The following is a 12379-nucleotide window of genomic DNA, read 5'->3' as shown; positions in this document are numbered from 1 at the left end:
ATAACAGGTAAAGCCACCATCTGCAGTGCTGGCATCCCATATGGGTGCTGGTTCAAGTCCTGCCTACTCCACTTCCCATCCTGATTTCTGCTATGGCCTGGGAAACCGTATTATGGCCCAAGTCCTTGTGCCCTTGTACCTGCGTGTGAGACCCAGAAGAAACCTCCTGTCTCCTGGCTTCAGATCAGTGCAGTTCCAGCCATGGCAGCCATCTAGGGAGTGAACCAGCACTCCCTCTCTCTCTGCTCCCATCTCTGTGTAACTCTGCCTTTTGAAGAAATAAATTTTTAAAAAAAGAAGAAAAGGAAAAGTAGTAGGATTTATGACAAAAATTGCTACAAGAGATAAAGATAAAATATGACAAAGTGGTCAGTCCACTAATAACTATAAAAGTTATAAAGGTATATTCACCAATATTTGTACCTCTAAATACAGAAACCAGGCATGGCTGCAGTCAGAGTGATAACATCCTATATACAATAGTAAATAGAACAATCAGAGTAGTGCAGTAAGGACAAACAGGAATAGAATACTATTTTAGATTAAGTGAACATATATGTGCAGATACATTCATGTGTGTATTCCACATAGGAACAGCAGAATAACAACTGGTAGAAGTGCAATACAAAACATTTTCTAGAACAGAGCATGTTAGGATACAATACTAGTGTTGAAATTTAAAATGCCTGCAATCACTGCACTTATCATTTAGGGTCATGTGGAACAAAATAAAGCAAAAGCAATGGAAGTGGTAAACTTATAAATATATGTATATTAACCAGTGGATTAACAAAAAACAATCATGAAGGAAACTAGGAAATATCCTGAGAAAAAGGAAACATGGTGTACCTAAACCAATGGGATCCTGGTAAACCTAAGCAAAAAGGGAAATATATAGCTCTAAGCTATCACATGAAAAAAAGAAGCAAAATTTGCAAATCAAATACCTAAGTTTTTACCTTATGCAGTAGAAAAAGAACCCAGTGAACTTAAAGAGAGCAGAAGAAAATAACATAGATTAGAGCAGAGATACATAGCACAGAGAAGAGAAAAACAATACAGAAAATCAATGAACTAAGATTTGATTCTTCAAAATGGTGAACAGAAGGTACATGTTAGCATAGCACTTAATACAGCACTTGGGGAAGCATATCACACATCTGAGTGCCTGATTTGTACCTATCTCCTCTGCTTCTGATCCATGTTCTTACTAAGGCACATCATGCATACCTGTGAGGCAGTAGATGATGACTCAACTGTTTGCATTGCTGCCACCTATGTGGAAGATCCGTACTGACTTCTGGGCTCCTGGCTACAGCCGATTCAATCTTAGCTGTTGAAGGCACTTGTGAGGTGATCAGTGGATAGCAGATCCCTCTCTGTCTCTCTCTGCCTCTCTCTCCCTTGCAAATAAAAATGAAAGTGGTTTAATGTAAATAATTTTTAAAAATGAACAAAATGTATAACATGCAGGAGAATTAAGAAAAAACAAAACAAATAGCAAAAATTAAAAAAAAAACTAAATCAGCAAAAAAGGGGGCACTGCTACACTTATACACAAATAAAAAGAATTATGAGTGCTGTATGTAAACAATTGTACGCCTATAAAAAGAATAATACAGATGAAACAGATAAATTTCTAGAAACAACAGTCTTTCAAGAATATGTTATAAATAAACAAAATTTCATTAGAATTATAATTACTGAGAAAATTATAGAGATATTAGATTATAGGAGATAATAAACATAATTTAATATTAAAACCACAAAATAAGGAGAAATCAAAGGATTAAATGCCCTTATTGGTGAACTATAAAAAAGTACAAGGGGCTGGCGCTGTGGCATATTGTGTAAAGCTGCCACCTGCATTAGTGGCATCCCATATGGGTTCCAGTCCTGGGTGCTTCACTTCTGAGCCAGCTCTTTGTTATGGCCTGGGAAAGCAACAGAAAATGGCCCAAGTCCTTGAGACCCTCTACCCATGTGGGAGACTCAGAAGAACCTCCTGGATTCTGGCTTTGGATTGGCACCTGTGTGGGAAACCTGGGGGAGGCTCCTGGCTCCTGGGTTTGGATCAGCACATCTCTGGCCATTGAGGCCAACTGGGGAGTGAGCCAGTGGATGGAAGACTTCTCTCTCCCTCTCTCCCTCTCCTCTCTCTGTGTAACACTTTCAAATAAATAAATAAATAATTCTTTAAAAAACATTTATTATAGTCACAATTTATTGTTGACTTTATCCCTCATTCATTACATAATGCCTTTCTTGGTCTCTTTTCATTGTTTTGTGTTAAAAGTATATTTTGTCTGATATTAGGACAAATGGTTACACTTGCTCATATTTTGCTTCCCATATGCCCATCCAACCTGTAAATGCAGAGACAGAACTGCTGCCATGCCCTATGTCTGGAGAGTGTGCTCCCCTGAGAACATTTTGGCATATCCTCTACAAACATAGATGCAAAATCCTCAACAAAATATTAGCTATTCAAATCTGACAACAGTTCAGTAAAATCGTTCACCTGGACTAAGTGGAATTTATCCCTGATATGCAGAGAAGGTTGGACATTTGCAAATCAATAAATGTCATACATCACATTAACAAACTAAATAAAAATAACATGATTATCTTATTAAATGCAGAGAACCTTTGATAAATTACAATATCCTTTCATGATTAAAACCTTAAACACATTGGGTACAGATGGAACATCCCTCAGCACAATCAAAGAAATATATGACAAAACCATAGCCAGCCTCATACTGAATGGGAAGAGATTGGAAGCATTTCCATTACAATCCAGAACTAGCACCACCACCATTAAATACAGTCCTGGAAGACTGATCCAGAACCATTAAGGAAGAAAAATAAATCAAAAGGATACAAATTGGAAAAGACAAAGTCAAATTATCCCTTTAACACAGATGATGTTTCTATATACAGGGGAACCAAAAGACTCCACTAAGAGACTACTGGAACTCTTTACAGAGTTTGGTAGTTTCAAGACATAAAATTAACACACAGAAATCCATAGCTTTTGTTTTCAGTGACAATGTCATGCCTGAGAAACATCTTGTAAGATAAATCCCACTCACAATAACTACAAAAAACTTGGAATAAATATAACAGCAGGTGAAATGTCACTGATAAAAAATATATAATATATTTAGAAAGAAATAGAAGAAACAAAAAATAGAAAAATCAATGTTTGTGGATTGGAAGAATTAATATTATCAATATATCCAAGCTGCCAAAAGTAATTAATAGGTTTAATGCAATTCCAGCAAAAATAATAATGGCATTATGGGGGCTGGAACTTTGGTGCAGCAGATAAAGCCACTGCTTGCAGTGCCAGCATCCCATATGGGCAACAGTTCAAGTCCCTGTTGCTCCACCTCTGATCCATTTATCTACTATTGCCTGGGAAATCAGTAAAAGATGGATCAACTCCTTGGGCCCCAGCACCCACATGGGAGAATGGGAAGAAGCTCCTTTATCCTTGCTTTGGATTAGCTCAGCTCCAGCCATTGGAACCATCTGGGAAGTGAACCAGCAGATGTAAAAATCTCTCTCTCTCTCTCTCTGCCTCTACATATCTCTGCCTTTCAAATAAAGAAATTTTTAATTTTTTAAATTTTTTTTTAAACTTTTATTTAATGCACATAATTTTCCAAAGTACGACTTATGGATTACAATGGCTTCCCCCCCATACCGTCCCTCCCACCCACAACCCTCCCCTTTCCCACTCCCTCTCCCCTTCCATTCACATCAAGATTCATTTTCAATTATCTTAATATACAGAAGATCAGCTTAGTATACATTAAGTATGGATTTCAACAGTTTGCTCCCACACAGAAACATAAAGTGAAAAATAATAGATGATTTTTTTTTAAATGATGATGAAATCAGAGCAGACCTATTGTCATGTTTAATCCCAGTGAGAGTCAAGTTGGGAATTGATAATTTCTTTCTTTCTTTTTTTTTTTTTTTTTTACAGAGGATCAGTTTAGTATGCATTAAGTAAGGATTTCAACAGTTTGCACCCCCATAGAAACACAAAGTGAAATATATTGTTTGAGTACTCGTTATAGCACTAAATCTCAATGCACAGCACATTAAGGATAGAGATCCTACATGAGGAGTAAGTGCACAGTGACTCCTGTTGTTGACTTTACCAATTGACACTCCTGTCTATGGCATCAGTAATCTCCCTATGCTCCAGTCATGAGTTTCCAAGGCTATGGAAGCCCTCTGAGTTCTCCGACTCTTATCTTGTTTAGACAAGGTCATAGTCAAAGTGGAGGTTCTCTCCTCCCTTCAGAGAAAGGTACCTCCTTCTTTGATGACCTGTTCTTTCCACTGGGATCTCACTCGCAGAGATCTTTTGCCAGAGTGTCTTGGCTTTCCATGCCTGAAATACTCTCATGAGCTTTTCAGCCAGCTCCGAATGCCTTTAGGGCTGATTCTGAGGCCAGAGTGCTATTTAGGACATCTGCCATTCTATGAGTCTGCTGAGTATCTCACTTCCCATGTTGGATCACTCTCCCCTTTATTTACTCCATCAGTTAGCGTTAGCCGGTACTAGACTTGTCTATGTGCTCCCTTTGACTCCCAGTCCCTTCACCATGACCAACTGTGAACTGAAACTGATCACCTGGAACAGTGAGATGGCATTGGTACATGCCACCTCGATGGGAGGTGTTGTGGAATATTAAAATGTATTTATTCTGTTTTGATATTCTTTACCCAACCTTTCTCTACCCTGCCCTCATAATCCCTGGTCTCTAGTAATCATTAATCCAATTTCAGATCTACTTTTACTAAACCGTTTCTATGTCTGCCTATTTTCATCTAATGTGATAACTTACAGTTAAATGTATTTTATGACCAGTATTAGGATTCATTCTTTTTGTGGCTGAAGAACATTCTGTTGTTTTTATATATTGCATTTTCCTCTATCCATGCATCAATCTGCACAAAAGTAGATATATACCTAGTTAATGTGAATAGTGCTGGACTTGGGAGCTCAGGTATCTCTATGCCATGTTTATTTCCTTTCATTCAAACACATGGCTGGGTGTGGGATAAATGGGTCATAGATGACATCTATTTTTAATTTTGAGGGGAACATCCTTACTGGTCTCCAAAACGACTGTACCAACTTTCAGTGTCATTAAACATGTATAGGGATTCTCGTGGCCACCGTGTGCTGGCTCCAGGAAGCCGCCTCGCCTCCTCTTTTGTTGTCAGGGACCCTGCGAGGAGCGCCTCTTGCCAGCTGCCACCCCTCTCACTGCCGCCCGCACTCCGGCTGCAGGACCGGGTTCTCAGAGGCTCGCCAGCCCTGCCCATGAGGGGGCTCCACGATCATCCCCCCTCCGGCCTGGGCTTGCGGAAGCGGGCAGCTCAGCCCATTCCGGACAGCACTGTGAAGGTGAATGCGGGAGGCGTGATTGCCTACATCAGTTCTTCCAGCTCAGCCTCTAGCCCTGCCTCCTGACACAGTGAGGGCTCTGAGGACACTTTCAAGTCCTCCTCTTCTGTTCCATCTTCTCCAAACAGCTCCAACTCGGATACCAATGGTAATCCCAAGAACGGAGAGCTCTCCAATATTGAAAGCATCCTGAAGAATGATCCGATAGATTGCTCCATGAAAGTAAGCAGGTCGGGTGCACTAGGCATAAAAGAGCCACAGTGGGTGTGACAATTCAGTTGCATGGTTCTGCTGTGTAAAGTCTGTGGGGGTGTGGCATCAGGATTCCACTATGGAGCTCATGCCTGTGAAGGATATAAGGGTTTCTTTCAGAAAAGTATTCAGCAAAACATCCAGTACAAGAAGTGCCTGAAGAATGAAAACTGCTCTGTAATGAGAATGAACAGGAACAGGTGACAGCAGTGTCGCTTCAAGAAGTGCCTGTCTGTGGGAATGCCTAGAGATGCTGTTAGGTTTGGCCATATTCCTAAGCACGAGAAGCAGAGGATGTTGTTTGAAATGCAAAGTGCGATGAAGACCATGATGAACAGCCAGTTCAGTGGTCACTTGCAGAAACACCGTGAATAGACTGCCTTACCAGCCCAGGAACAGCTGCAACTCAAGCCCCAGCTAGAGCAAGAAAACCTGAAAAACTCTCCTCCTCCTCCTTCTGATCTTGCAAAGGAGGAAGTGGTCAGCATGGTCACCAGAGCCCACAAGGATACCTTTATGTTTAATCAGGAGCAGTGAGAAAACTCTGCTAAGGTCATGCAGCCCCAGAGAGAACAGATTCCCAAGAATATGGAGCAGTATAATTTAAATCATGACCATTGTGGCAATGAGATTAGCAGTCAGTTTCCATCAGCCATCAGCATCTCAATGGACAGTAGAAAGGGAGGAACATCATGCATTACCCAACATATTGCAATTGTATTGCAAATGGACATTGTATGAACTTCTCCAATGCTTATACTCAAAGTCAATATGATAGAGTTCCAATAGATGGATTTTCTCAGAATGAGAACAAGAATAGTTACCTGTGCAACACTGGAGGAAGGATGCATCTGGTTCGTCCAATGAGTAAGTTTCTGTACGTGGATCCACATAAATTAGGGCATGAAATCTGGGAAGAATTTTCAGTGAGCTTCACACCAGCAGTGAAAGAAGCGGTGGAATTTGCAAAGCAGATTCCTGGGTTCTGAGATCTCTCTCAGCATGACCAGGTCAACCTTTTGAAGGCTGGAACTTTTGAGGTTTTAATGGTATGATGTGCATCACTGTTTGATGCAAAGGAGTGTACAGTCACCTTTTTAAGTGGAAAGAAATGTTGTGTGGATGATTTACTCTCAATGGGAGCAGGAGATCTGCTGAACTCCATGTTTGACTTTAGTGAGAAGCTAAATGCCCTCCAACTTGGTGATGAAGAGATGAGTTTGTTTACAACCATTGTCCTTGTATCCACAGATTGATCTGGAATAGGAAATGTCAAATCTGTGGAGGCTTTGCAGGAAATCCTTATCCGTGCACTAAGGACCTTAATAATGAAAAACCATCCAAATGAGGCCTCAATTTTTACAAAACAACTTCTGAAGTTGCCAGATCTTCGATCTTTAAACAACATGCACTCTGAGGAGCTCTTGGCCTTGAAAGTGCACCCTTAAGGCCTTCATTTATTGAAACATGAAGTGATGCGAACTGTACCTTTGTGCTACAGTGCTTATTTATACTCGTATGCTCTATGTGGAGATGCAAAGGACTTTCAGATGATACAGATTGTAGGCTGTCTCTGTAAACAAGCATTAGATGTGTGGATTAAGAACTCTTTAGCCACAAGTAGACATTGACCACATCTGCCCAATGGATCGATGAGCTGTGTCACACTTAAACTGGAGAAGTTACACTGAATTATAATCACACTGAATGTTAGACTTTCATCTGCCAAAACCAAAAACCATTTTGATCTCCCTGTGGTATAAATGTATAACACAAATCACAAATATAAGAGGACTTATAAATTCATCCTTTATAGAAGTTCTGTTTGAGTGGTGGGTAACTTGATGTTCACCCCAAGACCATTTGGTCTGGTAATTGGAGACTTTGGGAGTTAGGAGGTTTCCATGTCTGTATTTTGCTTTGCCACTGTTGAGGCATATGGCACTGGGCAGGTTACTGGGTTGTGGAAAATGAAATTGAAGGTGTCCTCAATGCCCCAGTTTATGTACTAAAACATGTTTATAAAGCATATGTACTTCTTGGGAGATAGGTACTATGTAAATAAGGTGACATTTTTGTTTTAATTAATCATAATATTCTTCTCTAATTTCTATGCATTTCTGGGAAATCATTCCACAGTTCATACCAGTTTATTCAGGGTTCCTGCATATGTGTGGGTATCCTACTGATACACACATATTCAAAGTTTATGAGTACATCAAGTACATAGTATATGTACGTGAATATAGTTATACATAAATATATAGTCTTCACAATATTTTAAACTTTAAAAAACTTTATCATAAAATAAACTCAAAACAAGAGGTGTCAGAAGACCCAAATTAGGTGTATTTTACCTGTTGACGATGACATTGCTTTAAAATGTTTAGACAGTAGGATATTGAATTTATGCTGCTTTTGTTTACTTAAGCAACAGTTAATATAAAAGTGCAACAGGCAGTTGAGTCCAGATTTCAAAACTGTATCTCAGGATTCATCATTGGTGAAGTCTTTGGTTCAAGGTACTAGTCATTTAAAAATTCATTCAGATTCTTACCTTGTACTAAAAAAGATTGCATTGCTGCTCCTTATACACATGCTGCAGCTTGATGATAAAGAATTATGATTCTTTCTAGAGAGCTAATTAATGTTTAAGGAAACCATGATTATTATAATGGGATGTGTGTGTGCAGGTATGTGTGCATGTGTATTCTGAGTCCATTTGTTGTGTGTGTGTTTTTCTTTCTAAGTAACACTACAGGGATTTTGTCAAAGGGGATTTCCTGTGTAATTGGAAAAATCATTTAGTGTGTGACCTACAGGCTTAGAAATGGTGTAGTCAAAGACATTTCATGCCCATTGCTCAAAGTGAGCTTTCTTAAATAGCTCAGCTCAGTCTCTGTTTATAGCAGTAGGAGAAATAGCCAAAATTGAGGATTTTATATATGGTTTTATATTCCCCTGGAAAATAAAAAATCATTTGTTGATTTTGGATAAAGATTGATTTCTATATAATGCTTAGATTATATAAATGGTAAAAATAAGAACCCACTTCCCTAGGTCTGTGACTGTCATGGGAGCAGAATGCCTTATTTTGTAATCTTGTTTAACTTACTGATACTGGAACTTGAATTTCTTTGACTAGTTAAGTAAGTTCCAAAGTTAAATCCTCTCATTTTTAAAGAGGAGAGGTGATGGTGATGTTTGTATTACAATAAAAACCATAATTGTGATTTACCTTAAGTAGGCATGACTTTTATGGGATATACAGTATAGTTTTTTATGAGTCCTTTACATGATAGCACTATCTTTTTACATTTTTTTCTAAGATAAACAAAGGTATAGTTTTCTTTTATAGCAGATAGAAATAGCTTTTTGAAGTAATACTGAAAAACCTCAATTATCATCTTTGTTCTTATTTTTTGCCTTTTGTGTAAGCCTCTTTTTTTAAAAAACTTTTATTTAATGAATATAAATTTCCAAAGTACAGCTTATGGATTACAATGGCTTCCACCCCATAACATCCCTCCCACCCACAACCCTCCCCTTATCCACTCCCTCTCCACTTCCATTCACATCAAGATTCATTTTCGTTTCTCTTTATATACAGAAGATCAGTTTAGCATACATTAAGTAAAGATTTCAACAGTTTGCTCCCACACAGAAACATAAAGTGAAAAATACTGTTTGAGTACTAGTTATAGCATTAAATCTCAATGTACAGCACACTAAGGACAAAGATCCTACATGAGGAGAAGTGCACAGTGACTCCTGTTGTTGACTTAACAAATTGACACTCTTGTTTATGGCCTCAGTAATCACCCTAGGCTCTTGTCATGAGCTGCCAAGGCTATGGAAGCCCCCTGAGTTCACTGACTCTGATAATTTTTAGACAAGGCGATGGTCAAAGTGGAAGTTCTCTCCTCCCTTCAGAGAAAGGTACCTCCTTCTTTGATGACCCGTTCTTTCCGCTGGGATCTCACTCACGGAGATCTTTCATTTAGGTTTTTTTTTTTTTTCCGCCCAGAGTGTCTTGGCTTTCCATGCCTGAAATACTCTCATGGGCTTTTCAGCCGGATCCGCATGCCTTAAGGGCTGATTCTGAGGCCAGAGTGCTGTTTAGGACATCTGCCATTCTGTGGGTTTGCTGTGTATCTCACTTCCTATGTTGGATCACTCTCCCTTTTTTATTCTATCAGCTAGTATTTGCAGACACTCTTCTTGTTTATGTGATCCCTTTGGTTCTTGGTCCTATCATTATGATCAATTGTGAACAGGAATTGATCACTGGGACTAATGAGATGGCATTGGTACATGCCACCTTGATGGGATTGAATTGGAATCCCCTGGTATGTTTCTAACTCTACCATTTGAGGTAAGTCAGCTTGAGTATGTCCCTTGGGAGATCACTGCTGTCATAAATAAGAGTGTTAATTGTTAAACGAACAACAGAAATCACTGTACACTTGCTTCTCATGTAGCACCTCTATCCCTAATGAATTGTAATATGAGAATCCACTGCAAATTTTCTCAATGAACTGTACTCTATATGCTGTGTGTGTGCATGGGAGCAAATTTTTGAAGTCTATACTTAGCATGGAGCTAGTCCTCTGTATATAAAGTCATACTAAAAATGAACCATAATGAAGAAGGAGATGGGAGAAGGAAAGGTGGGATGGGACCTGGGGATGGGGGGATATGGAGGAAAGAACCAGTATATTCCTAAAGTTGTATCTATGAAAAAATGCATTCATTAAAAAAAACTTTAAAAACACGTGTTTTGGGGGTCAACACTGTGCATAGCAGGAAAGGTCACTGCCTGAAGCGCTGGCATCCAATATGGACACAGTTCAAGTTCCGACTGCTCCACTTCTGATCTGGCTCCCTGCTAATGCTCCTGAGAAAGCAGCAGAAGATTGGCCCAAGTGCTTGGCCCCCTGCCAAACAAATGAGAGACCTGGAAGAAGCTCCTAGCTCTTAGCTTCGAACCAGCCCAGCTGTGGAAGTTGTGGCCATTTGGGGAGTGAACAAGCAGATGGAAGATCTCTCTCTCTCTCTCTCTCTCTCTCTCTCTGTCTCTTTTTCTTCCTCTCTCTGTAACTCTGCCTTTCAAATAAATTAATAAATCTAAGAAAAAAGTGTTCTCACTATGAGAAACGGTGACTTGATCAGCCCTCACCCTGACTGTTGATGAGCAACTTGATATGTTATCCCTCTTAGTATTTTTTGTTTGTTCTACTTAATACTTTTGGTTGAATACTGTAATCAATACACAGTTCTTCTTAAGTGCTGAAACTTAACTGAAAAGTGATCACTGTTAAATATAAGAGTGGGAATAAGAGAGGGAAGAGATGTGTAAGCCTCTTTATAACCTGTATCTTTAACGCAACTGAATCTTTAAGAATGTGTAACCATAACTATATTAGAATTGTTTATAAAACTTTAGCTAGGTTAAATATAAAATACATGTACACATCTAAATATACACATATAGATTCACATTTTGCCTTGTAAAATTTTATTTGAAAAAATTCTTCCTTTAGGTAATGAGAAATAAAATTAATGGTTTCTATGTAACTTGCAGCTTTTCTATATTTGAAAATAGCTCACTATGAAACTTCTAATTCTCAAATTAAACCAACAGCTGGTTACAAGCACATTCTTTGATTGAGTCATTGGTTATAAACTTCCTAGATGCAGAGGATACAACCAGTTTAGGGAACTTGTGAGTTGGTGGGACACTGTTGATTGATTAATAATGTGCTGTATGAATTAAATGATGCTTTATCTCAGATTTTACACTTCAAAGTCCAAATATGGGCATTATGTCAGCAAACTTAAAGACATTATGTCAGCAAGCTAAAACATTTTTTCATGTGCTTTCAGTGTATCTGTACATGATCTGAGAGAGGATTTAAGCTTTTTAGAGAGAAATAGCTGAGGGGAAGGGAAAACACCATGAGATGTAGCTTGTCCTGATGGTTTCATTGCAGATTAAAAAATGAGAAGCAGACGTCAATGGATAACATGTATAGCTTCCATATCTACATTTCAAGAAATTACCATTGTAACTTGATAAGAGGTGATTTATTTTATGTAAGCACCATTGCAAAAAAAAGTGTAGAAGCTCAGCTAGACTTACGTTGTGCATGAGAGTAAATAGCTATCTGAATTACTCTTTTTTCCAATATAAAGTTTGCTGAATGTACAAGGAGGGTTTATCACTTAGGATATAGAATTTTTTAGGGATTGGGGGAGGGCTCTGTCTGGAAAATTGTTGCCTATAAACAAAGATTGTCTTGATTTGATCCAAAATATAAAACTTGAATCCATTCTTGAATTAACATGGAAGAATAAAATGGCTATTGTTTTAAAAATGATAGAAATATATTGTTGATAGGATGTGAGTTAAGTTTATTTTCTACAGACTGTAACTGGTGAGGGCATGGATAATATCTTCTTGTTTCTGAGAAGTGACTTTTATGGGGGGCAGTGAGAATAATAAATATTTCTTCTCTTTTTTTTGACAGGCAGAGTGGACAGTGAGAGAAAGAGAGACAGAAAGAAAGGTCTTCCTTTACCATTGGTTCACCCTCCAATGGCCACCTCGGCCGGCACACTGCGGCCAGTGCACTGTGCTGATCCAAAGTCAGGAGCCAGGTACTTCTCCTGATCTCCCATGGGGTTCAGGGC

The 12379-nt window shown here is 38.8% G+C and overlaps 1 long non-coding RNA gene and 1 pseudogene across 1 annotated transcript in view; both read left to right on the top strand.

Annotated features, from left to right (window-relative positions):
* Window positions 1-12379, top strand: part of LOC138848533 (uncharacterized) — a 98556-nt gene that overhangs the window by 36392 nt on the left and 49785 nt on the right. The window lies entirely within an intron of this gene.
* On the top strand, window positions 3739-10342 carry LOC127488227 (nuclear receptor subfamily 1 group D member 2-like; annotated as a pseudogene).

Source organism: Oryctolagus cuniculus, chromosome 2 (genome assembly GCF_964237555.1).
Source record: "Oryctolagus cuniculus chromosome 2, mOryCun1.1, whole genome shotgun sequence".
NCBI classification, from domain to species: Eukaryota; Metazoa; Chordata; class Mammalia; order Lagomorpha; family Leporidae; genus Oryctolagus; species Oryctolagus cuniculus.
Note: the sequence above shows the minus strand (reverse complement) of the source record. Positions and strands in the feature narration are given on the sequence as shown.